At 44.9% G+C, this 25,191-nt stretch overlaps 1 long non-coding RNA gene across 2 annotated transcripts in view; it reads left to right on the top strand.

The window, feature by feature from the left end:
- The first annotated feature begins 2,329 nt into the window (after positions 1-2,329).
- LOC111772967 (uncharacterized) overlaps positions 2,330-25,191 on the top strand; it is a 112,768-nt gene continuing 89,906 nt past the window's right edge. The window contains exons 1-2 of one of the 2 annotated variants that reach the window (XR_011437219.1): positions 2,363-3,272; positions 14,890-14,970. This is a non-coding gene — a long non-coding RNA (uncharacterized lncRNA). Of the gene's footprint in view, positions 3,273-14,889; positions 14,971-25,191 lie in introns of both variants that reach the window. The other variant, XR_011437220.1, reaches the window with a different exon arrangement.

The following is a 25,191-nucleotide window of genomic DNA, read 5'->3' as shown; positions in this document are numbered from 1 at the left end:
GTCTACAAAATCCTGTCCTTAACAGCCTTCGTGGCTCCTGTAGACTCTTGCCTATGGCCTCCTTTATGGAGTCAACCCATGTCATATTTGGTCTTCCTCTTTTCCTGCTGCCTCTACTTTTCCCAGCACTGTCTTTTCCAAAGAATCCTGCCTCCTTATGATGTGCTCAAAGCCTCAATTTTATCATTTTTGCCCCCAGTGATAGTTCAGGCTTAATTTGCTCTAGGACCCACTTGTTAGTCTTCCTGGACGTCCAGGTACGTGTAGAGCTCTCCTCTAACACCCTATTTAAAATGAATCAATTCTTTTCCTGTCAGCCTTCTTCATTGCCCAGCTTTTGCACTTGTATGTAGTAATTGGGAAGACGAAGATGTGGACAGTCTTGGCCTTGGTCTCTAATGACACTTCCTTACGCTTGATAATCCCTCCTAATTCTTTTATTGCTGCCCTTCTGGGTTTGTCTTTTCTTGACTGCAGTTTCCATTTTAATTGACTGAAACAAGGTAAACGAAATCTTTAACTTTCAAAGTCTTCATTGTCTGTTATGACTTTTGTCATCTTGATAATGTGGTCCTCTTTTGGTGGTACTTTCATTTTTGTCAGAAGTCTTAAGTCATTGCTGCTTTCTTGCCAGTAAGGGACTGTCATCTGCACATCTTAGACTATTGATCTCCAATTTTCACTCCGCTTTTGAGTCTAGCCCAGTTTTTCATACATGTTCTGTGTACAGGTTAAACAGGGAGATAAAGTGCACCCGTCTGACACATTTGCCTATAGGAAACCATTGTCTCGCCGTATTCTGTCCTCACGGTGGCGGCTTGTCCACAATGCAGGTTATGCCCTCATCAAGACAGTCAAGTGCTGAGACATGCCTCTTTCTTTTGGGGCAGCCCACAGCTTGTCATGATCCATGCAGTCAAAGGCTTACTGTAGTCTATAAAATATAGACTAGATTTTCTTCTAAAATTCTTTGGAGCACTCCAGGTAGCCAATGAATAATCGCAACTAGATGTCCTGTGCCTCTCCTTTTTTGCGATCTACCTTGGACAGCAGGCATTTCTTGCTCCATCTAAGGCAAAAGCCTTTGTGGCAGCACCTTGAGCATCACTTTACTAGCATGGGAAATGAGAGCAATGATCCTGTAGTTACTGCGCTCCTTGGCACCTCCCTTCTTGGGGATTGGGATGTATATTAAGTGTATCCAGTCTGTAGGCTATTGGGTTTTTTTAATATTTGTTATCATATTCTTAGGATTTCGACAGATTCAGTCTCTGTGGCTTAAAATAATTCTATTGATAGCCCATCTACCCCTGGTGACTTATTTCTTCCCAGTACTTTTGGGGCACTTTGACTTCACTTTCTAGAATTACAGGTTCTTAGGACACTTTCTCAAAGGCATCTGTCCTCCTTTTGTCTCTTCTGTATAGATCTTCAGTGTACTGTTTCCACCTTCTCTTTATCTTCTGATCAGACAGTGTGCTTCCCTGCTGGTCATTCAGCGTTCTTAGTTTGAATTTCCCTTTGACTTCTTCAATCTTCTGGAGGAGACCTTTTGTTCCTCCTCTTTTGTTTTCTCCTATCTCTCTGCATTGGCTGTTAGAGTAGTTCTCTCTCTCTCTCTGTGACAGTCACTGAAAAGCATGTAGGATTCTAACCCTGCTTTTGTCACCTTTTACTTTTGCTTCTTGCCTGTCCTGTCATCGGTCTTGATTTTTTTTCTGTAGGCGTCTTTTCACATTCTTAATGTTTCTGGTTTCAGTCCACAGTTCTGGTTCTTGGTCAATAAAGTTTAGCAATGCAAATCTCTTTATGTGGACTTCAAATTTGTCAGGAATGTCTACATTATATTTTGGCACTACAATTTCTTAGTGCCCTTCAGCTTTACTCTGATATTTGCTGTTAACAGTTCATGGGCACCATAGGCGTTTGGCAACACCATGGACCTGAGCACGTTGGTTTGGACCCACACACTACAGCAGAATGCAATGGTAAACCACTGCTGTTCGTTTTTTTTTTTAACTTTGCCTAGAAAGCCCTGTGATGAGATGGTCCAAAATGAAATGAGAGTGCTGGAAGAAGAGACCCCCTCCCCCCAGATCGGAAGGCACTGAGTTACAGGGGTAAAGCAAAGAAGTATGAGTAATGCTGTTGCTAATGACACAACCAAAGCCAGAAGGATGTCTAGTGGCTGAAGTGCACAGAGGGGAAAGGGAAGTCTGATGCTGTACCACACACACAGCTGGAACATGGAATGTGAGAAGCATGAGCCAAGGTAAACAGAACTGTAAAGCAAGGAATGGAACGTTTAAATGTCACAATGCTTGGCAGTAGCAAACTAAAGTGGACTGGAATGGGACACTTTGAGTCAGATGACTGCAGAGTACTCTACCTCGCAAATGACAAACTCAGAAGAAATGTAGAGGCTCTAATCCTGAGGCAGGGTGTAGTAGCACAGGCAGTTAGGGGCTATAATGTGAAGTCTGACCCAACAATATCAATCAGACTTCTGGGTAAACCTATTAAAATGACCTTCATCCAAATCTATGCTCCACCTACAGATGCTGAACAAGACAAAATTGAGTTTTTACACAAGTCTTAAAGAAGAAATCGATCATACACCAAAACAAGACAACTGTAGGTGACTAGACCTACAAAGGTAGGTAATAGAGCAGAATAAAATGTCATCAGAAAATTTGGACTAGGGGCAGGAGACTGGCTTGTGGATTTCTGTAAAGCCAATAGTCTGTCCATCGCGAACACATGCTTCAAGCAACTGAACAGCCTGTATACACGGACATCACCAGATGGCCAAGATAGAAAGCAAATAGTGTAATTGGAAGCAGGAGATGGAGAAGCTGTATTCTCTCTGCCAAAACAAGACAAGGAGCTGATTGTGGTACTGACCACAAGCATCAGAGTAAAGCTGAAGAAGAGCAAAATATTTACTGGGGAGTAATGTCTGAACAGAAAAGGGAAGAGGCAGCATTATGCAGAGGGAGCTGTCAGACTTTCTGCAGCCCAACAGGGAGTTCTGGGGCACAAACCAGTTGGAGGAGTCTCACATTGGATGGAAATGGCTAAGCTTGCTCAGTCTTCGGCTTGGAGCCACTCCAAGAAGAGCTTGAGCTAACAGCTAGAGGCTGTTGGGTAACCACGCTCCTCACAGCTGGACAGCAAGTTCTTTTGTGAAGGGGGGGAGCTGTGTGGCACGTCTCTGTCTACCAGTAATGTGCAGCTACGATCCTCCAATTCTTCAACTGCTGCTGCAGCTGGTCCGTAAGCAACATAATCATAAGATATAATATTCTCTATCTCCTACTCTCAGTCCTAGAGTCGTCCTCCCTTGGTCAGCACTTCCATTGGTTTAAGTTGTTTTGGTTGGTGACCAAGACCTTCATTCCTAGGAAGTCTGAACCACTGGTGTCCTTCTTAACAGGCCATGTTTGCTGTACTTGCTTACTTTTAACACTGGGCATGGAAGCACCAAGAAGTGTCCCCAGTGAATCACCTGCGTCCCATATTCTTCCCTTTCCTCTTTCATGTAGCAGAAAAATCTTGCTGGTCTACTGGCAAAAGGAGCCCAAAATGACCTGGCAGCACCGTTTGAGTCCCCTGGTGGAAGCATGTAGATCTGGGACTTGTAGATTTGCTGAACTTAATTTGTGCTTTTGAACCCCACATTTTCCCAGTTGGGTCACTGGGAGTTATAAGGGAGAAGCTTAATTCCACACCTTGGTTCCTAGACCTCTATTATAGCTACTGGGAACACAGCATCACATATAATGGCCATTAGTTTGCTAGCAAAGAACCCTAACCTGTGACAAGCACATTCAAATTGCAGTTCCTGTTTTGAACTGTCCTGAAACTGCTGGTGAACTTAAGTGGACTATGAAAGAGGGCATCAAATGATTCCTTCCACTCCTTGGACCATGTTGAGTCTACTGCTACTGACACTTCATAGTGGTTGTACGGTTGAGTTCACTGGGATTCATGGTCTAAGGTGACTAGGAATGCAAAAGAAAGTTTGGAGCATAAAATGTTTGTCAGAGGGGATAAGTTAGACTGGGATGGAAGATTGGCCAAGCTTTGCTTTAACCAGGTGGGGCACTCCAAAGCAGATATCTGCCATTAGAGTCTTCTCACAACAGACTGATATGGCTGGGATTCCTACTCCTACCTCATTCAGTCCCTGGATGTGGGCTGTCCCTGGAGTGACTGACAGCTAGCCAGAGGCTTTTTGCCAACTGCACCCTACCAAGCAGCATATCCTTCCTTGAAGGGGGATCTAGATGGCGTGTTTATGTGCCTATCAGAACACCCCATGCCTGTAGTTTACCCTCAGCCTGGTGCTTTCACTGAGCATTTGAAGTCATTCTAATATCAAGTCCGGCTGACAGCTTTTAGATAATGTATGGTAAAGTTAATGTTTCCTGTGATCATGTGCCCATTGTTTACCCTCTTTCACTGTAAAATGGGTCACTTGTGTCAGGTGATTAGGTATTCTGAAAGCCCATAATGGTGCTAGCACAGGCACTGTGCCTGGGCATGGAAGGTAAATCCATGTCTAGAATCGTTACCAATCACAGGATGGATGCTTCCTTCCTTTTCCAAGGCAATGAGGTCTGATGTAATCACCTTGCTAACAAGAGGCTGGAGGTGCCATGTGGAGGGCTTAACGTCTGTTTCTGCTGCTGACAGGTCATCCTTAAAGAGTGGCAATGGCAAGATCAGTCTTATGAGGGGGAGCCCACAGTGTTGGACCCATGGAGTGGGCAGGCCCTTTTTATAAGCACTTGGGTGGCTGTGCACTGAAGGCTGTCTTCTGGGCAAGTCATCCTGTCCACTTGATTGAGTATATCATCTGCGATGAATACTCTGGTAGGCACTGTCTGGTGATATAAGAATCCTTAGGCTTTGTGCCTATTCCGGTATGTCCTTCTACATGCCTCTTCCCCGCAACTCCTTGTCTCTAATCTTCTAATTTTGCTTCTTCCAGGACCCTGACAAGCCAGCCAACCATTTGTTAATGCATGTGATTCTGAGTATGCATCTTGGACCCCTTCTCCTTTCATATAAAAGAGATGACTAAGTGTGCCAACTGAACTTCTGCCCATTGGGAGGATTTTCCATGAAAACAGTGATTTAGGGTACCCTCTAAGGAGTCCTAGTATTGCAGCAGTCCGTTTACAATTTGTTATATTTCAAACCAATCCATATATGAACCAGAGCTTTAAATTTTCCCCTTTCTCATCGGGGATCTCCCCACATGGCCACAGGCGTGAGCTGAGAAGTGTAGGTGCAACAGAGGTGGGCGATGGAGGGGGAGGTTTGGGCCACTCATTCTTAAGTGTGACCTTAGATTTGCTTGGACTTGCCAAAAATATACTATTTCCTGTATAAAATTTATATTGTACCCACTTGACCTTATGCCTTTGAATCTTACAGCATCCAACTCATAATGGGAAATTCTAAACACATAGTTACTTGATGTTTCATGGCCAGGAGCTCAGTCTCTACTAACATGCTTGGAGCTGATTTCCAAGGACTAAGTTGCTTTCTACTGCAACTTCTTGGACTTACTTTGAAATCTTAAGGGTCTGCTGTGCAGCTTTCCTGTTGAGGCCTGCAGAGACCTCACAACAATTCCTACCATGGGTATGTCTCAAACTGAGACCTACCAGGATTACATTTTCAGTGGCAAGGCCACAGGTACTACAACCTAGGCCAGTTGGAGAGTCCTATTTTGCTCCAAGTCCTACTCAAAACTTGGCAGCCTTTGGAGCCCACTAAAAAAAGGTGGAGTAGTATTCCCGAGTGTGATGAATGCTGTGTCTACAATCCAAAGAGACCTGCCAATTTTGAAGTTACTTTCTTCATGGTAGGAAATAAAAGATGCAACAAATTGTCCTTGAATTTGTAAGTTAGAAGTGATGTCCCTGCATGCCCTAGACTCTTAAAAGCATCACTGATGTGGGAGGCTCCCGAATCTGGGAGGTTTACCTCCCACACTCTGGCATGTGGGTGCTTTCTAGAGTACTTGCTACTTCCTGATTTCCAAGTCTAATGGTATAGTGCCAATAATAAAGTGAACCAGCAAGATCTTCTGTGGAATGTCAGTATAATCAAGGTTCCTGCAGATTATATTATGGCAGAGATTAGGAAAGTTAACCCTAAAACAAGGCTCTGAATGCATACTGCTGACCTTTCCGTGAAAAAACAAACTAGTATTCTTTCTCACTGGGGATTGAAGAAGGTATTCTCTAGATTGGCAGCTGCATGCTAAATGCCAGAAGTGGTGGTCTTATTGGTAAAGATTCCGTATCCTGCATGACACCTATGATAGGTTAAATATATTGTAGTTCGTTGTCATCTGTCATGGGACTCCGAACGTTTAACTGAAACAAAGAAATACAAAGATCTCTGATCAAATGCAGAGTCACTTCCATTCCATACTTAATGGCCAAGTAAAGAACAAACACATAAAAGAAGGCCTCTGATATTGGTTAGTCAACTTGAGCCAGTGGTCAAGGTGAGTTTTTCTGTGCTGAGAAGACTTCCTGGTCCATTTGCTAAAGCGGAACAGAATTGCGCTTTGGGGGACATTCTAGAACCATTCCAATTTTCTTCAAAACGTGAGCCCTTGAAGCATCAGTTCCAATTCTCTTTTTGAGGCAGGACATTTTTATTGTTACAGACACATTCTTTATCTAGAAATCCAGGTTTCCTTAGGAGAACTGGGGTTCCAGCCCAAGACACGGAGATGATAGAAAAGGGGGATGTTCAGGCAGCAACCACAAGGAGGGTCAGCAATGGCTGCTCAACTCCTGTGGGGTTGGCTTCCTTCTAAAGACGCAATATCCACCCAGATTCTCAAGTCATAAGAAAAAATTACCTTCACTGAAGTGGATTCTTCTGCCAGTCTGCACATTTTTGCACCTAGAGTGACTTACGAACTGTCAAGGCAGTGGGGCGGGGGAGAATAGAAAAAGGTCCTAGGGCCTAGGTTCAATAAGTCTCTTACTGTGTGTGTATCAAGGTATAATTACCAGCTTTCCAAGCCAAGAAGCTTGTTCCTGACTCCATGTCTTTACTGCTTGCTTGAATTTTTCTTGTTGACCATAAATGAAGTGCTTGCAATGAAACCATTGTCTATGGCTCTATTCACACATTTATCCCTTGGACTGTCAGCAGCAGATAGAACAGGGATGAGGTTCACAAAGATCTACCTAGAGGAAAAACCTGTGCTTGGGAGGTTCGTGATGCAGGAAGCTTGTTCTTTTGACGAAGACACCAGCCTTCACTTTTTACAGAGACATGACATGCTAATGAGGTTATTTGAAGAGTGATGAGCAGCTTGCCACAAGGAGGTGCTCAGAGTTGATCCCTGGATGGCATGAGTGGCTCCAGGCTATGGAATGCTTTTCTGAACTTCCTTCTGGTTAGGTTCTTGTGTTGCAATGCTTTATGACTGTTTCTCCCATCTATGTGAAAACATGAAAATGTGGCTGGTGTCTGTGTGGTTCATGAGTCAGATGTGGTAATGCTGTCTTCAGAGGCTACTGAATGTCTTTTCAGTTTACTTGAGCTTTATTGTTCCCTGATATTTGGAGGAAGGGAACTATGATGCTAGTTGAAAGACTTAGAGAAAAGGAGGAAAGCAAGATTTTTTTTTTAATGGAAAGTCTGTTCTCTACTTAGGGAAAGATATAGAACTTTTCTGCCTGTTTTGTATTTAACCATGGAGTATTGGTCCTAGATGGTGAAAGAGGCTTGTGGTGTTTGGGACAGCTGGTCATCGGAGATTCCCGTACTTCGAGACATGCTGTTACTTGTGAGTTGATCAAATGTCCTAGAATTTCCTAGACCAGACCCAGGGGTCACTGTGAGATGGTGTGGCTGAGTAAGGAGTTGAAATTCTGAGTGCTGGCAGAACTGGGCTGAAAAGTCCATTCATGGCAGTTGAAGCTTCACAGGCTCTTTGCAGAACCGGAGAGAGGAGGCACCTTGGCTGGCCTCTCGTTTGTAGGCTATGAGTAAACAGATGTATCATTGGATAAAGGTCCCATGACAAATGAATGTTGGCAACTTCAGGACAAAATTGCTTCAATGAAGCTTGAAAATTAAGCACGTCCGAGTGAGAGGATTTTTTGGGTCATAGAATGGTTTAAAAGGCGTCACAACCATTTTCTGTTCTCTAAATCCTTTTATTTGTAGAGAATTAAAGCTGAGACATTGTCACCTCGAGTGTCTCTGGCTATGGCTTAAACCTTAGAGAATCCTTGTGTTTGGTGCCTTTTTTTCAGAGAGGTGGCCTAGGCCACCTGTTGATTGGGTGGCATCCAGGTAACTACTTACCCCGAGGAATGAGAGTCTATTAAGTGTCTAGATTGGGAACTACATGGCTCTGTAAACCTTGCTTGTGCTAATGAAGCATGAGGCCTGTCATTGCTACAGCCAGGTACTGTGTTTCTGAGGACCAGGGGATACTTCTGAGTCTGTGTGGTACTTGCAGAGAATTAGTACACTTCAGGCTTCTTTGGTTTTCCTTATTTCTTCGTGACCTGTCCTTTGATACAGGAAGATGTTACACAAATTCCTCCATAAAAATAAAGAATTGGTGCCATAACATCTCATCACATTTGAGGTCCTTCAGAGACTAAGATTCTCATATTTGATTTCTGCTCAGTGACTGAGCTGCATCTAGAATCCAGCCCCTCTGAGCTGCAGAGCAATTGATGGTAGCAGTGCACCTGGAGATGACACCTCATCACCAGGTGGCTGGGTATGAAAATCTGACGGCAGAAGTGTCTCCGAATGGAGCCTCTGGACTTCCAGAGTTTTCTTGCTGGGGCAAGCGTTGGAACAACTAGGACAAATACTTGAGCTGCCCTTTACGTCTTCCTTTGTTCCTATGAGGCCTAAAGATGACTTCATTCTACATTAATGTCTTTCACAACTTCTTCCTGGACCACCATGACCTTGAATAGTCCAGTCTGTTATCTGTCAACTAAATTCTACTCCTTCTCTCTTTGCTTCAAGAAGCTTTTAAAATCATAATTCACGGGGCTCCTAGCTATCAGGAGGCTTAAAGACAATCTTTAGTATGAGGCCACCAACATGTGTTTAGGGGATAATGACATGCATAAGTGTAAATATCGCAGGATGGAGCCCTTATGTCTGAATGCTTGGAACTTGGAGACCTGGGACCATTTTGGAGCCAGAGGTACATCTCCTATACATCTTTTACATAAAGCACAGCAGTTGAGTCACGTGAGATCGCGATGAGATCTGCATTGTGAAAGCTGACACGTGTCCTGGTGAACGTGAGGGAGATGGCTGGCCCCAGTCTCTGCACCCACATCGAGAGAGCTTTGATGGTTAACCCTTTGTTTTATGGAATGTATAACTCAGAGATGACCATTTCTTTCCTTTTGGGTGGACTCATACTGCCGGAGGAGTTCTGGGTCCTTATTCAGATGTTATGTAGTTCATAATTGGCTTGTATGCAGGGCAGGCGAGTGGAGGAAGGCATCCTCCCCTATTCATGACTGAGAGAGAAATTTCTCCTCAGCAAGTATCTGGACTGACCTTTGAAAGTGAAATGTTCCTCACTTCAGTCATATTTCCAAAAACCCTCCTGTGTCCTGCCCATGTTTAAAGAACCTGAGAGGACCCCTCTGGGTTATGGGAAGGATGCCTGTTTATGCAGAAATGGTTTTTCTATTGATCACTAAGTATATTTTCTCTATCTAATAAGCTCTAAAGCACCCAACCATCTTACCAGGAATTGCTACTCCCGTGTTAGACCAGAGCAGAGTGGGCGTTGCCCGAAGGGCTTTGTATGATGGAAGAAAAAATGCAGCTGGGTTTGCAGTACATCCATGTCAAATTCAGGTCAGAGCAGATGTTCAGTAAGTTTAGCCCCTTTAAAGCATATCCCATTCCAATCTTTTCAGGCATGTTGAAGATATGGATCAGTGGGAGATACCAATGAAATTATCATGGTGGATGTTCCCTATTTCCTTCAGTCCCTTGTTTTATTTATCATTTTACCATTGTCCAGTAATTCTTGGGAATATGATCTTGTGGGAACCATGGATGCTTCCCACAGATACTGACTTGAGGCATGTGAAAAACAAATTTTTTTTTTCAAACCGAATGGGTTTGCTTTCTGTTAACATGAGAGAGAACGTGGGATCTATAGCTATTAAGATCTATTTTGGCTTCTACTCAGGTATAAAATACCCTGACAGCTGCAGTTTGACTACAGTTACTCAGAATATTTATACTTTATCCAGATTAGTCATCTGTAGAAACTAGAACAAGAAATTCCTAGTGCATTTAGTAGACTTCCAACGAATATTGGCATTTTCCTTAAGGTCCATGGCTTAAACAGCAGTTCATTCCTCTGCATACAGACCCGAGTTCCCTTCCATAGACAAAATAGAATGAAATAGCCCATGCTGTAATGCCTTGTGGGATTGGTGTGAGGAGATACCCATGAGATCTTGGGTCACAGGATGTTGAACTTCCCCCTGGGAGTTTCTGAGCTAAGAGGTGCTTCATGACTCCTTGGTCCTCTCTCCTTTAAGCTCTCTAGGAAGTAACTTGGTGAAGGACCACACCAAGTCTATGACTTAAAGGATCTTGAGATCCATTCGCAGTTGGATGATGAACATGATCTGGGATGAAGGTGAGGCTTTTGTCATTATAATCTTCCCAAAGAACAGGAGATGAGTAACTCATCCTGTAGGCTTAGTGGCAGTTGAAACAATGCAACCTACCTTACTGCCTTCCTCAAATGATCAAAGAAAGTTCGGGACTGTTCTTTCCAATCACCAGTATTATCCAGTGAGTTGAGTGATGGCTGTTCTTCCCACTCTCCTTTATTTCTTTTCCATCTGCCAGGGTTGGAGAAAAAGGATGCCATGTCCACAGCAAACTTTGCTCTGTCCTTAAGGAAAAGTATTTATCAACTTAGGTTGACAATAAAGATCAAAGAACTGTCAAGTTTTGTAACGTGCTTTAGACTTGCCAGACAGGTTAAAGAACACCAATCTGTAATATGAAAAGAAAGGCACACGTGAGATTGGGTGTCTGCTAGGGCAGGCTGTGGGTGGCCCTCAGAACTTTCTCAATTTCGTTTTTGTAGTACGAGGTGAGCAGAGTCTTTAGTTGCAATTAACTACCATTACTGTGCAATAGTAAACCCAGGGAGCTGATGATAGTTTGACTCAAGGAACAAAAGTTTCGTTTTCTATGTCACCTGAAATTTGAGGATGATACAGGGTATGTGAAAAGCCAAGTGTCTGAGTTTGGGTTCTCTAGAAGCAGGCTTGGAGATGGAAACTTAGATGCGTTAGGTTTACAAGGAGTGCACTTGGGACAACACCAGAAAGGAAGTGAAGAAAGCAAGATAGGGCAGAGGGAGAAGCTGAATTATGTTTCTGTAACAGCAGCTTCAGCTAACCCCACGAGGAGCTCTGGAGCTGGGCTGGCCCTCCAGAGCCACCCTGAATTGAGCTATGTGGCTGGGCCCCTGGATACCTCAGACTAGCTGCTGAATATGGTTTCCCCTAGGGAAGGGGCATAACCTTGGGTTAGGCAGCTTCCACTGGGGCCAGGGCCATTCCTAGAGAGAGATGAATATCTTTGGCGCTTCCAGTCCAGGGGTTATCGGTGACATAGACAGCGCACACCTCAGGAAAGATGTGTATTATGTGTCCATCTGGGAACAAGCAGATCTTGGCAGAGTTCTTTTTGTCCTGGGCTTCCGTTGTTATCCTCATCTGGTGAGCTTTCCTTTACATCTCTGCAGGACTGTGAGTTCCTCAATTCCAGAGCTGCTGACACCTCAAGAAAAGCTCAGGTGATGTGCTGTAGAGTTGGAAGCAAAGCTCCTGGATGAAGCCCTAGTTTGGTTCATGCTTTGGATATTGACACAGGAAGCAGCCAGAGGCAATGGAGGTGGTTGTACTGAAAAGGTGATGTCAAGGGCCTTGGAGTGGTTTGGGAGCCCTCTGTACCATTTCTAGTGGGACATCCCAATCTTTTTTTGCTAGGGTCTTGTTTTTCATTTGGGGAGTCGCTGTAGCTATGTGAGGCTCCTCACCTGTTGCCACACACTAAGTGATGACATCAAATGAACTGAGTGGGTTAATCATGTCTCAGGAATGCCTCACTGCTCACCATGAACGTCGCTTCCTCCCTGGGGACTATCTCATATGAGCTAGTGGTCAATCTTTGAAAGGTTTACTCTGCCTACCTCACCTCTTCTGGAAGAAAAATTACCCAGAAGTCCTGGGTCTTCCATAAATATCTTGAAGCATAGTTTCTTGAATACCTGCCTATCTTTACTTAGTGTCAGGAAAGTCTGGTTAATTTGGGAGACTGCTAACATAACTGGAAAGTCAGAGCAAGCCCTCACCCAGAAATCATCAACGCTGAAAATCTATCTATGCCCTGAGCAGAGCTCAGTGGCCTTTGCTTGTGAATCAGGATATCAGAATGACCCATCTCTAATCAAGCAGTCTCTGTATAGATAGATGACCATAAATTGGTTTTCATTGTCCTTGCCGAATGCAGGGCTTTCTGCGCTTGTGACCCTGGAGTGTTTCATCCACCTTGTACTCTGGCTAGAAAGAGTACAGGATGTACAGTGTGGCTGGTGCAAGAGGTAGATGTGGTGCCCATTGGTAGATGTTACTTGGAAAAGTAGGTTATGGAACTGCTGACATTCAGGCTATTTGACCAGGATGCATCTTCTCTGGGATAAAGCTTGGAAGTATCCTGGGATTGACAGGAGGGCTTGGCCAGAGTAAGGGTGCTTTACTAAAGCTGTATCACCTCTACAAAATGCCCTCACTGAAACACCTAGATTAGTGTTTGGTGGAATAACTGGGAACTGTAGCCTAGATAAGTTGACAAACTGACCATCACAAGGTCTAAATACCTTACTTCTGGGGAAACTGAGTCCAATGCTGGAAATAAAAAATCCTGTTGTGCAATCTGACTTTTTTCTATACTAGTTCTTTGAAATCACCAGGTAGTTTCATCACCAAGACGTTTTTTTCCCAAAGCAGAAATTCCCACAGGTATCCAGTCTGACCTCATGTAGCAGAACCCAGGATGGCTACTCGTATAGCATATGCCAATACAAGGTACAGGGACAGGCTTCAGGTCTGCATGGATTCATGAATTCTTCTCTGGATTATTTCATGTGCTGCTGTAGTCTTGTCAGTTCTATAGGCTTCCGTGGATCTGGAAATGTGGATGGTACAATGAAGTTTAAGGAGGAGACATTTGGTCTCAAATTATATCTTACTGGATGTCTTTATTATCACCTGATAACAAAGTCCAACTCTTGGTGTGGGGTCTAGGTCACAACCATGGGTAATTCAGAGTAAGTGAGGGAAGAGAAGATGTTTCCCATGGAAAGGATGTTTCTATTTATGTAGGGAATACCTATACATTTAGGGCTTGCCTCATATTTGGCCTTGAAATATTGGCCCTGGGCAACCTCAACTTGCTGGTGAAGGGTTGGTGATATTGGGACAGCTGGTCACTGGTGATTCTTGCCCTCAATATGTAGTGCTATCTGGATAGAGAAAGCAACCTGCATTATCCTAGGGCATGTGCTGTGGCCTTCACTTGGGCCTCAAGTTATCAGAATGAACCACACAGGCTCATGTCTAATCAAGCAGTCCATCTTCTGGATGGACGACCTCAGAGGATTAATCCTTGTTTTCCGTGCTTTCTGGTCTTTCTGTATTTGGTGACAAGGAATGTTGCCCTCAATCCTCCTTGAGCTTGCTTGCAGGATGTATACATCCATCCTGTGCTCTGGCCAGAAGGCGTGGGCGGCTGCAGTTGATGGGAGAACTAGACAAGTTGAATGAGCTGCTTGTGTAGATGCCAGCTTGGAGGGTTGGTCATGGATCTGCTGAAACCTGACCTATTTGATCAGGGTGCATCTTCTCCATGGTGATGCCTGGAGATGTCCTGTATATGTAAGAGGGACCTGTTCAGGAGGAGTGAGGCTTTCTTTTGATAAGGCTGTGGTTCACCTTCCATTGTCTTCCCTAATCCTAGTCAAGTATTTGAGCATCTTCATGTGCTAGCCCCTTTCTAGGTGGTTGTGGAGCACAGGGAGAAGAATGAAAGTTTCTTGTCCCGTGAGGGGGATCCTGGAGGCAGACCAGGTAGTCTATTCAGGTTTGCTATCAATGTGGTCTTATGCTGTGTTCTGAGGCCCCCCTGCGTTGGTTGAACTCTCTTCTTCCCCATTAGATTGTGTTGCTTTGTGAATGCAGTCTCCTGCTTTCCACTGGCCCCGAGCTGCGCATAGTCTAACTCTCCTGCAGGTCTGTTTCTTGCATGTCCATGAGTAAGCTTTTTCAGGAGCCCCCTAATACCAGGCAGCGTGCCTAGTCTGGTCCTGAGGTGGGTAATAGCAGACCAAGACACTTCAGTTAGTGTCCTAATTTTCCTCTTAGGATGCAGCTGTTGAGGAGGACACAGGGACGGTGACAGGCTCTGTCTTTCTCACTCCAGCTCTCTGGACCTCATTTGGAACACGGAATATTTTCGTGGTTGTATGCAGTATCAGGCCACCTGCTCTGTGCCACCAGATCTAGTGTACTTGTGTCTGGTTGTTGTCACCTTGGCTGCATCTCGCCAACATGACAAGCTCCTCTTAGTAGGCTGGGTACTCCCACCGCTTCAGCTCCATCAGTGTTGCTACAAAGGGCAGCAGGAGCTTGTAAGAACTGACACTACAATGGGATTGAAAGGATGGCTGAGAAAATGGTGGTGGGAGTGGGCAGCAACTGATGGATGGAGGGCATCAGAGATGTTAGACACTATGAACAGGCTTACCTTTAATTCTAGGTGCTCCAGGGCCCTGAGGTTCTCCATCAAGAAGGTCAAAGACTTGACAAAACTTGAGGTTGCTACTGAAGACATCTCCTGGTAGGTGTACAGGGGGTGGTTTCTAGTATCTGTTGCAACACAGCTTCGTGGCTTCCATCAGTGGCAGTCAGCAGATGAACAGGCGTACGATCAGCTGGATGGGCAGGAATAAGACAAATACAGCTCCTGGAGTTGGCCCAATTAGCTCATTGGGGTCTAAAGTATCTTTGAACCTTATCAGGTACAGGAGGAACTCTGTAAGCTGAGGTTGCGTTCATTTGATTCAAACAACGGTCTTGTAATCTTGATCCGCATTGACTAGTGAGGCTCCATTACAGACAAATGACAGAATTTTCAGGGCAACAGCAATGTGGAGGCTGCAGAGGTGTCTCCCACTGCCAAAGTGTCAGGACCTCGTACTCTTCTTGAAGTTACCCTGCATGAAGGAAAATAATTAGTTTGCCAGTAGCCATTGAGACTAAGACATTAATTTCATGGGTAATCTGGTCTCCTGAAGCTTTAGAGTCTGAATTTACACTTGTGAGGTCCTTGTCCATGCTGGTCTGCTGCTGCTTTGTGGAAGGAATGCAGAGAGTGAACACAAAGCTTAGCACGGAAAAGGAACCTGGGCAGGACCACAGAGCTTGCTGTCTTGGGGTCTGAGTCCTGTACATCAGACTTGGTCTCCAGTGGAAAGAGTGGGCAGGTTGGTTTCCCAGTCACAGCTTTCTATGTCACCAAATGGCCCCTGTATTGACAATGTCCCCAGAAAGAAATGGGGAAAAGTCAACTTACGTTCACTGTCTGTGCACACTTTTGAAGGCAGCAGTGCATGGCAGAGAAGGGTCTTTGGGGAGGTCTTCTAAGAGATAGTTGGAAGACGTCTTATCTCTTTGCTCTGGGCAATGAGCACCAACAATTTGGATTGGGCTTGTTCATCTTTGTGCTTCTTCGGGTCATGAATATTTCAAAATCCTAAAGGTTTTACCTGTGCTCCTGAACCAGATACCAAAGGCTGCAAATTGCTCAGATTTTCTTTTACAAGCTTATTCTGTGTTTTTCAACCTCAGTACTGTTGACATTTTAGGCTGGATGGTTGATTCTTTGTTGGGGGCTTGCTGTGCATGGTAGCATTTTTAGCACCCTTGGCCTCTTCTTGAAGCTAGTAGCACCCTTCCACAAGTTATGAGGACTAAAAAACATCTCCCTATGTTGCAGAATCATGAATATAATAGACTGTCTCTCTAGGCAAGAGTGCTCTTGCGTCTCACGAAAGTTTATAGCACTACAGCCCCTCGGTCACTCACGGACCCTTCTGGTCTTGCTGAAGGGGTTTCCTGCAGGGCAACTTGCTGGGCTGCCCAAGCCCAAAGGGCCAGCCAAAGCTCTCACACGGTCAGAGCCTACTGTGGTGTGGGGAGCCTGCCTGACACTCAAGGGGACCTGAAACTGAAGGGAAAAGCTTGTGTTCTCTACGGAGGGAACTAACCTACTGGAACTGAGTAGAAATATCAGTCTTTTGCTGGCTCCTCCCTGCCATCTTTCTTTCTGCTACTGTCTGGGTAGTTGATGGGAAGAAGCCTGAACAGGGTTAAAACAACTCCCAGCAGTGCCCACCACGGGGCTCAAGCACTTGCTGACCTCAGGGTTGCAGTTCAGTCATTTGCCGGTTGATGGAGCCAGTTTGACCTTTGTTTCTGTTGCTGAAGCAAATTTGGAACTTACCTGTCTCGGTACAATTCACTGGCCCACTGGAGTTTTTGGAACCTTGAAGAGACTGGCTTGAAAATGGGGTTGGACATGGGATTGTCTTTCCTCTTAAAATGCCATCTCGTAAGTCAGATGTCCAGATGTTGGGCAGGTGAATTCCTCTTTGACACCCTCCCTATCACTTTGGACTCTGGGAGTGGTCATCTCCATGCACCTGTGTATATGAAAGTAATTTTACATTTCAAAGCAGTGTTTATTTTTACACTGTTTGACTGTTTATCCTTGGATGTATAAAGTGAACTTCTCGGCTTCTGTAAATATGCTCTACATACCTCTAATGTCTTATCATATATATGTTGTACACAGTACTGGCCTATTCTGTAAATGGATGTATTGTACAGAGAATTTGAATGTCTTTTATGTCTTTGGTATCATTGCATGAAAGTGGTGTAATTGGAAAAAAAAAATAGCGTAGTTGGGGGCAATATCGCTAAGCTCAATCTTTCCTGGGAACACTAGAGGGTATCCTGCAAGACCTCTTCCACTAATCAGACAGTGGGTGGAGTATTGGATGCTGCTGATTTGAAGTTTCCATTGATTCCAGAAAGTGGGGGGAGTTTGGATGGCCTTGGTCAGAAGCTGGGGGAGTTCCCCAAGAGAACAGGCCCTCTACCTCCTTGGGAATTGCTCTAAACTTAGCTCTTAAGGCTTCTGATAATTGTCTTACTCTATCCCCTCTCTCTTTGGGAAATCCCTTTTTGCCTCTTGAGTTGTCCTGCAAATTGAAGCTCAAAGTCATGTCCTCATGTTGTATATGCCAGTATGGGCTTCTCGCTACTTAAGATTCTGAATCTGACATTTGTGTCCTTGTGTGGGATGCCGTTCAGTTACATTTAGCTTGTCTGGACTGAGGCTGAAAGAAACAAGTCTGTCCTGAGCCACTGTGATGTGTATACCTGGAGGTGGCATGAGTGACTGCCCCTGACCGTAACCACCTTGTTGCTGATAATCACCCTTGGATGATTTCTGACCACCTTCAGGAAATCTCTGGAGACTTAAATTCTCAATCCCTGGTTGGTGTCTTAGAAAAGTAAAGTTAGTTGTACAAAAACACTTTTCTGATTTCCAACACTGACCGGTGTTTCTGTAGCCATTCTCCTTAAACCTCCAAGAGATGTTTTCTTATGGCATAATTAGAAATCCATAATGCCTGATTCCTGTCCATCCCTGAAATCCTTGCCCGTGGTAGAAGGACTGGATAGGGAAAGAGAATTTAGCATGTTGGATAGCTGGCTATGGGAGACCTCAAGGACATGCTGTTAGGTGTGGGCTGATCGAGTGTCCTGCAGGGACCCCACACCAAGCATGGGGGCTGGTGTGAGGTAGGCGTGGCTGGGTAAGGGGTGCTGGCAAATCTTGGGTGATGGGAACTGGGCAGAGTTGGAGCTTCACTGGCTTTTTGCAGAAGCAGAGAGGGGAGAGAGCACAGCCCTTGGCCCATTCTCTTGTTTGATGTGCTGGACCAGGCTGTGAGTAACAGGTGAATTGTTGGATTGATGTCCATGACCAAAATGAATGTTGGCAACTTCATAAGTGTTCCAGTGAAGTTCTCTTTTGGCATTAAGCAAAGCCCAGTGAGACTTTTGTGGGGTGAGGCGGGACGGGAGGAGTTCAGAAGGTTTCCAAAGAAATTGGCACAATTTATTCTCATTTCTCTAAGTGTCTTCAAGCTTCAATTCTCTGAGATTGTTGCCTCTTAAGTATTTTGGCTTTAAACCTAAGGAATACCTAATATGTTAGTTCCCCTCCCTGAACAAGGCACCTATGTTCTCACGCTTTCTGGTGTTTTGGTTTTGTTTTGTATGCCTCCCCTAGCTGTATTCCTGCTCTTTGCAGGTAATTTGGGAAATATTTAGTTGATACACCTGTGAGAGATGATGGAGAATGAAGCCTGTTCTCTTGTGATTATTTTGTAACAGATCAGAGCCATACCAAGCGTGTGGGATCTTCCCCGCATGTGTAGCACTGGCAGCAAATTAACATCCTTTTGATTTTTTTCTTTTACTGGTCCTTGGTACAAGAGAAAGATCTCAAGTCACTTCAGGTGATTCAAGAAATGTTGCTTTGGGGCTGACCCCGTGGCCGAGTGGTTATGGCCACGGTTCGGATCCTGGCCACGGACATGGCACCGCTCATCAAGACATGCTGAGGCAATGTCCCATAGAGCACAACCAGAGGCACCCACAGCTGGAATATACAACTACGTACTGGGGGGCTTTGGGGAGAAGAAGAAAAGTATTGCTTCAAAGGCGAAAAATAAATGCTACCTTGCAAGGGTTTCAAAATAGATTCTGAACGAGAACTAGGGCTGCTAGGCCTACAGGGGGTCTCCCTCTCTGAAGAGGCTTTGCCAGTGGTGTCTGACAGGTGAGAAGGGCCCTTAGGATCTTTCCAAACATAGCTTCTGAGTTGGAGATGGCTGCAGAACGAAGCCGTTGACAGGGCTTCACATAGAAACCTATAAATAACAACGTTCGGGGAAGCTCCATTGTGATGGGTGTGGTCTTTAACACGAATTTTTCAAAGCCTGCTTCTCTCGACTTCGGGCTGAGTTACTGTTACCCTCTTTTTGCAATATTTAATTTCTGGTCATATATGAATTTCTCCAAAGCTTTAGTCCATCTTTATAGGATTGGAAATTGGTGCAAATTCCCTTGGCATACTTGCTATACTGACAAATCCTTGTAGTAACGCAGGTGGTGTGCACAACCAAGAGTGAAGGATAAATGTTTTTCAGCTTTTCTCTAGCAAATCAATCTCAGTTCCAAAAAGCCAGAAGTTAAATAATTGGGTTGTCAAGGAATTTCTCAATCTTTTATGCATCTTACGTGGACAGCCTCCTAAATCAAGGGAGAGGATAGGGCAAGAGTTATTGAGGACAGCCTGTGAACTTAGTCACTAATCATCACTAAATGATGAGTTCTAAACCCTAGTGACTTTTTTTTTTTCTTGTCCAAGATTTCTGCACTTGTGCCGAAATGATCTCATGATGTTAGTCTGAAAGCATCAGGGAGTAACACTTCCTTTTTCTAAATCTCCTGGATTGAATCTGCAGTTGGACTGGGTCATCTTGCTCTCATTGGCCTTTCGTTGATTTTGTTTGCCCCATCTAGAAGTCTGAGGACACTCCAGGTTGAATTAGCCCAAAATGCTAGTCCTTGCTATGCTTCATTTTGATAAATGCCTAGTTTCTCCCGGCCACTTTCTACATCAGGTCCTGTTCACTGTCCAGGCCAGTGCTATTGGCTGACTGCTAGTCACTCTCTGGATAGGGTTCTCTTCCAGGATTCATATGTTAAACTCCAAGGCCAGACTTGTGGGAGACAGAGTTGCCCAAACCTCAAGGACAACTGTAGGTGAATTACCCGCTACAGACTTGTAGCTCAAGAACATCTGAGAATTTGCAGGAGACCACAGGCCTGAGGAAGGACACTGTTTTGAAGGCAGGCAGTGAGTGAGGCCACAACTGAGGCTAGAGGAAGAATGTGACCACTAATTGGAGGACAAGTGAGACCCGAGAATGGTAATCAATGTTCCAGAGAAGCAGGCAGAAGACTGAGGACTAAATACACACCCAGGGTCATTAGTGAGTGGGGTGGTCTTACTAATGTAATGTTGTACAGCCTTTGTTCACATTCATTATATCTCTGTCTTATGGCCTTATCTTGTCAGATAACCACTATGGCTTTCTGATGACATGGGCTTTATTGGAGTAGCTTAAGCTGTGGTCATCACATTGTTGTCATGCCACCATACTGGCTGCACTGCACTGTCTCCTGTGGGTGCATCTGTCGCTTTAATGTCACAAGTCTGAAAACTTATGTCTGGCTTCCTGTGGGTCACTTCTTTGGTGCTTGAGTCAGATTGCCATATCATGAGGGTAGATACGTCCTATAATAACTATACTTTTGTTACCACACTGAAATTCTGATGTTTACAAGACTGGCATTGTTGCTGTTGCCTGGACTATGTGGACACTGTGGAAAATTGTGCACTTATACCCTAGTGGACTCCGAATTGGAGCCTGCATTTTTGGGTTCTCCTGCATCACCAGTCTTCATTGTGTATCTTAGATATTTTCCTCTCAGCTGTGATCATATACCCTCGGTCACCACGGGATTTAATGGTGTGAAATGTCCAGCCCTGGCTGATACCAGGTCCAGGTTGTCTCTTGGTAATTCTAGGCACCAGAGACTTGATAGGACCTTTTCCCAAAAGATTCATTGATGGAGATACCTAGAAAGTGAACCTGACAATCCATTTCCTTCTTCCCCAAAGAACCTGGGGCCAGAAGAGAACCCCTTTCCTCCAACCTGGACATTCTTCCTTTGCTCTCTGATTTGGGAAACGTAGAGTTGAGAGACGTGGGAGATCAGAAAGGGTCACACTTGGCCAGGTGTGTCTCAGGTCTTTTTAAGCCACATCCAGATCTCCAAGTTCTATACAAAAAGGGAGGAAGAGAAGGATGGCTTTGCCTTCTTTAGGAGGATCTGTCATTAAGCTTCAAACTCAGTCATTGCTTCCCCCAGCACCTTTAAATAGTCTGTGTGTTTCTCTGGTGTCCCTCCCAAGTTTTCCTGAGGCAATCTTGGCCCCCCACCTTTTGATCCTTTAATTTCACACATGCCTGCTAATTCTTTGAGGACTAGGAGTTTTGTGAACTGAACCCTTAGGGTCTGGCTGCCTTTGCTAAAGGCTGAGCCTGTGGGAGGGAGATGTTAGCTCCTCTACTCCAAGGAATGCCCACAGCCAAGCTGTCCATGTGACACAGCCCTTCCAGGATGTTAGGAAGGTAACACAGGTCGCAAGGCAGGTGTGCAAATAGTATGCACGAGGGCACAAGAGCATTTTGCGGGGAGCAGTACAGCTTGAGTCTTAAGTACGAACAAGTATTGGCCAGATAGGAAACTATAGTATCCAGCTGGCTTTTTATTTTGGTATCTTAAAAGGATAATTTTACATCTTGCATCTTAAAAATCTAACCTTTGACTATTTAAGATTTCTGGAAGACTTTTTCTTAAATAGTTCAACTTCTCCAGGTGCCTTTTATTTGTTCATACATCATACACTCAAGTGTTAGCCAGGCTGTAACACAAGCATGAGCTAGTTTTCCCAAATAGTTAGTAATTGTTACTTTCAATTATGACTCTTTAAATCTGCCTCTTTGGAGATTTTCTATCTGTTGGAGAGAATTGAGGAGGAACAAGGGTCAAAAGACTTATCACTATCCTTCTTAGAAGACTAAGTTCTCTCCAGTTTCCAAGCTCTAGTAACCAGAGGAAGCTGAGTCCTGGTCACTGACTTGTGTTTGGGGAGGGTGAGAAGATCTCCCTTCCATGATCAGATCCCTTGTTTCTCTCTGAAGCAGTATTTTTTTTTTTGTCCCAAACGTGACACATATCTGGCCAACTCGAGGCTGATTTGATGCCTTCCTCTGAGGAGGTGAAAATACCCAAGGGAAGAATCGGAGTTCTCCCTGGAGGCTCTGGAGGGGCAGTGCATGGCTCCAGCCTGTGGCTCCTCCTGCTCTGCACTGCCAATTCTCCCCTACAAGGGGCCCTGGCAGGAACCACTTGTGTGAGAAACTCCATTTGATAGATTTCTAAGCACTCTATTTACGACTAGCATCAACAGAGTAGGTAGCTATCAGTCCAAAGCCTTTCTAAGGAGTAAGCAAAATGAGTGCTTAGTGCACAATGACTTCCTTTGCTCCTTCTCTTCCCCCCAGGATGGAATTCTGGATCATCAGCTGCTGGCGTGTGGCCAAGTTCTCAGGAGAATCTGCGTAGTTGAGCTATAGGTTTTAGAGGGAAGCTGTTGTATTTCCATTTGGTTTTTACGGGGCATATGGACTGAAGTCCATGGTGCCAGGCAGGGGACTCTGGGATTGTCTCTCATCATGGTCAAACTGAACCTGGACCCCAGAGGATGATGAATGAACCTTAAAGCCTGTGTGTCCTTGTCTCTGCTGATCCCCGTACGGACCATGGGCTCTAAGAAATTTCCAGGGACTGAACTGCCTCTACAGATGAGCAGACATTTGTAGGCCATGATACTTCAAGGCTAAAAGCATGTTTCAGCAGCTTCCTGAAGAACAAGTGGTTACTAAACACACCCTTCAGAATGTGTAGCCAACATGAGGTCCCATGTCTATGCTGGAAGTCCAGGAAGAACTCTTCTGCCAGGTGTTTGACTTAGAGTTGGGACTATTTTATAGCCAAAGACACATCTCACTGTCAGCTAAACTTACATATGTCCTTGAAATAAGCTTTCTCTTTATAAATCAAAACCTGTCTTTCTTGTAAACATTGACATGTATCCTGGAGGATGTGGGGAAGATGGCAGATGTTAAGTTCTGTACCCATGTTGGCATGGATCTCAGAGTTGGCACTTTGTAGCATGCACTATGGCTCAAGGCACCAATCCCTAAATTTTGGTGACTTCGAGATTGGCTATTTCTAGTATTAGGCCACAAATGAGATTTCCCTGAAGACTGTATCCCCAGTCAGGACTCTAGAGGGGTCATATTTGCAGAGGCAAAAGGCATATCTCCTACCCATACCCATGCATCAGGTTGTATGCATCCAAGTGGTGGTCTGTTCTGCCTTGAGAGGTATGAAACCCTCCTCATCCCACTGATTGCTAGAAATCTTCCCCAGTTTTTACTATCTTCAAGGTGGATGGGAAAGCCTTTCACTGTACAAATCTCCATTAGAATTGAGAAACTTTTTAAGCAAGATAGAATTTATTTTTTCATATTCAAGAAATCTGGATCTAAGGCTGGTACAGCATTCTACAGCAAAGGAAACCTCAACTTCCTCTGTGTTGTTTCATTGTGGGTGGATCCTATTCCCAACATCGCTTCATAATCCAAGATGACTGCAGAGGATCCAGCCAAAAAGGAAAAAGGAATAAAGCGCATACTCTCCCCACTTTATAGACGTACCACTTATACCAGGTGAAAGAACACGCATCATTCCCAGGGATGGTCCCGTTGGCTGAACATCTTTTTTGAAATGTCCCCCCAAACACTACATTTTCTCTAGTCAGTTGCTTCTAACCACCAGTCCTGATCTTCCTCAGGAATTCCCGTTCCTGTGCTCTTAGGTGAAACTCAGCAGGTGCTGACTGAGGAAGAACACAGAATGTGCAGCTTCAGAGTTGGCTGTTGCACAGGAAGCTAAGAACAGGTGACTGTTGGAACACAGCCCTATACTTTTTCTTCCTCAGAATATTGAGACATGGGACTCTGGAAAGGGCCTGTGTCTTTTTCTTTTGGGTAAATCAGTGTTTTCATGAGGGAGGCAAGATAATGCCTGCCTTTGACACAAGAAATAGAATCATGAGCACGTGCTTAGTGCCCCTGGAAACAATCATTGCTGGCGGTTGTGTACTCCCTACCCCAAATGGGAAATACATTAGTCCAAAAGCACAATATGAGATCATGCCCCCATGTGGTCCCCCACCAGGCCTCCCACCAGCTGGTCAGCTCCAGGGTTCTAGTCTGGGCAATTGACTCCAGTCCTTGTTTTCATCTACTCGACAAATAACTGACGAGGTAGGGGTGGCATCTGGAGGTGTCTCTTTCGTGGAAGTTTTGGTAGCTGGGACCATCCCCTGCTGCCTTGTGGACAGAACTTTCTGGTGGTGGATGGCAGACTCAGTGATCAGTTAAATTCATAATGCTCACAGCAGTTTGGCAGAGCCGCACTGGGTGTATTCCTGATGAAGGAAGTTTCTAGAAGCTGTCCTGAAAGATGAATATCATGGCTACCCCTATCCTGCGCCTCCCAGCGTCTGAGGTGATTCCTTCCAAGGTGTGCCTGCGTTTCTGCTCTCCTTCCACTGTCACAGAATCTGTGGATCCTGTTCCAGCAGCCACAACTCCATTCTTTCCCAGTCGTCCTTCCACTCTACCCACACCTTTTGTCCAGAGGGCCAGGTGCAAGAAGAGCAAAAGCATTTTCATAAAACTGAACCAGTATTAAGTCTGAATCCCCTAGCACTGCTTTTGGCTGAGCTGCCAGCTGGAGGGTGTGCCAAGCAGGTGAAAGAGCATACGTCATTCCTATGGTGGTCTGGGCAGAAACCTATGTTCTCAAAGCAGGCTCATGTAGCCCCATAGGTCCATATAATACCCCACTTCTTCCCTCCTGATTGTTGCCCAGTAAGCTGCCAAGAAGAGGTAACCCCTTTGGGGGCAACTGCATCTAATGATCTAACTGCCTTACTGTGCTGTGTGGCCCAGGAAGAGGTGAGGGAAGCGGACTTACCCTGTCAGCTCATTGTGGAGTAGCTTCTGCCATGAGGGCACCTTGTTGTCAGACTGCAAATTGTCTGGAAAGCCAAATGCATGACACTGGGCAGTTTCTTGGGCCATGTGGGCCTGGCTAGAGCCAGCTGATGGGTAAGCTGAAAAAGTCAACAACCGTGAAGTACCGCAGACAGCCCCAACAGGGCTTTAAAAGTCCCAAGTGATGAATCAGCCAGGAATGGGTCCGGGGACCCTCA

This window comes from Equus caballus, chromosome 3, assembly GCF_041296265.1.
Source record: "Equus caballus isolate H_3958 breed thoroughbred chromosome 3, TB-T2T, whole genome shotgun sequence".
NCBI lineage: Eukaryota > Metazoa > Chordata > Mammalia > Perissodactyla > Equidae > Equus > Equus caballus.
Note: the sequence above shows the minus strand (reverse complement) of the source record. Positions and strands in the feature narration are given on the sequence as shown.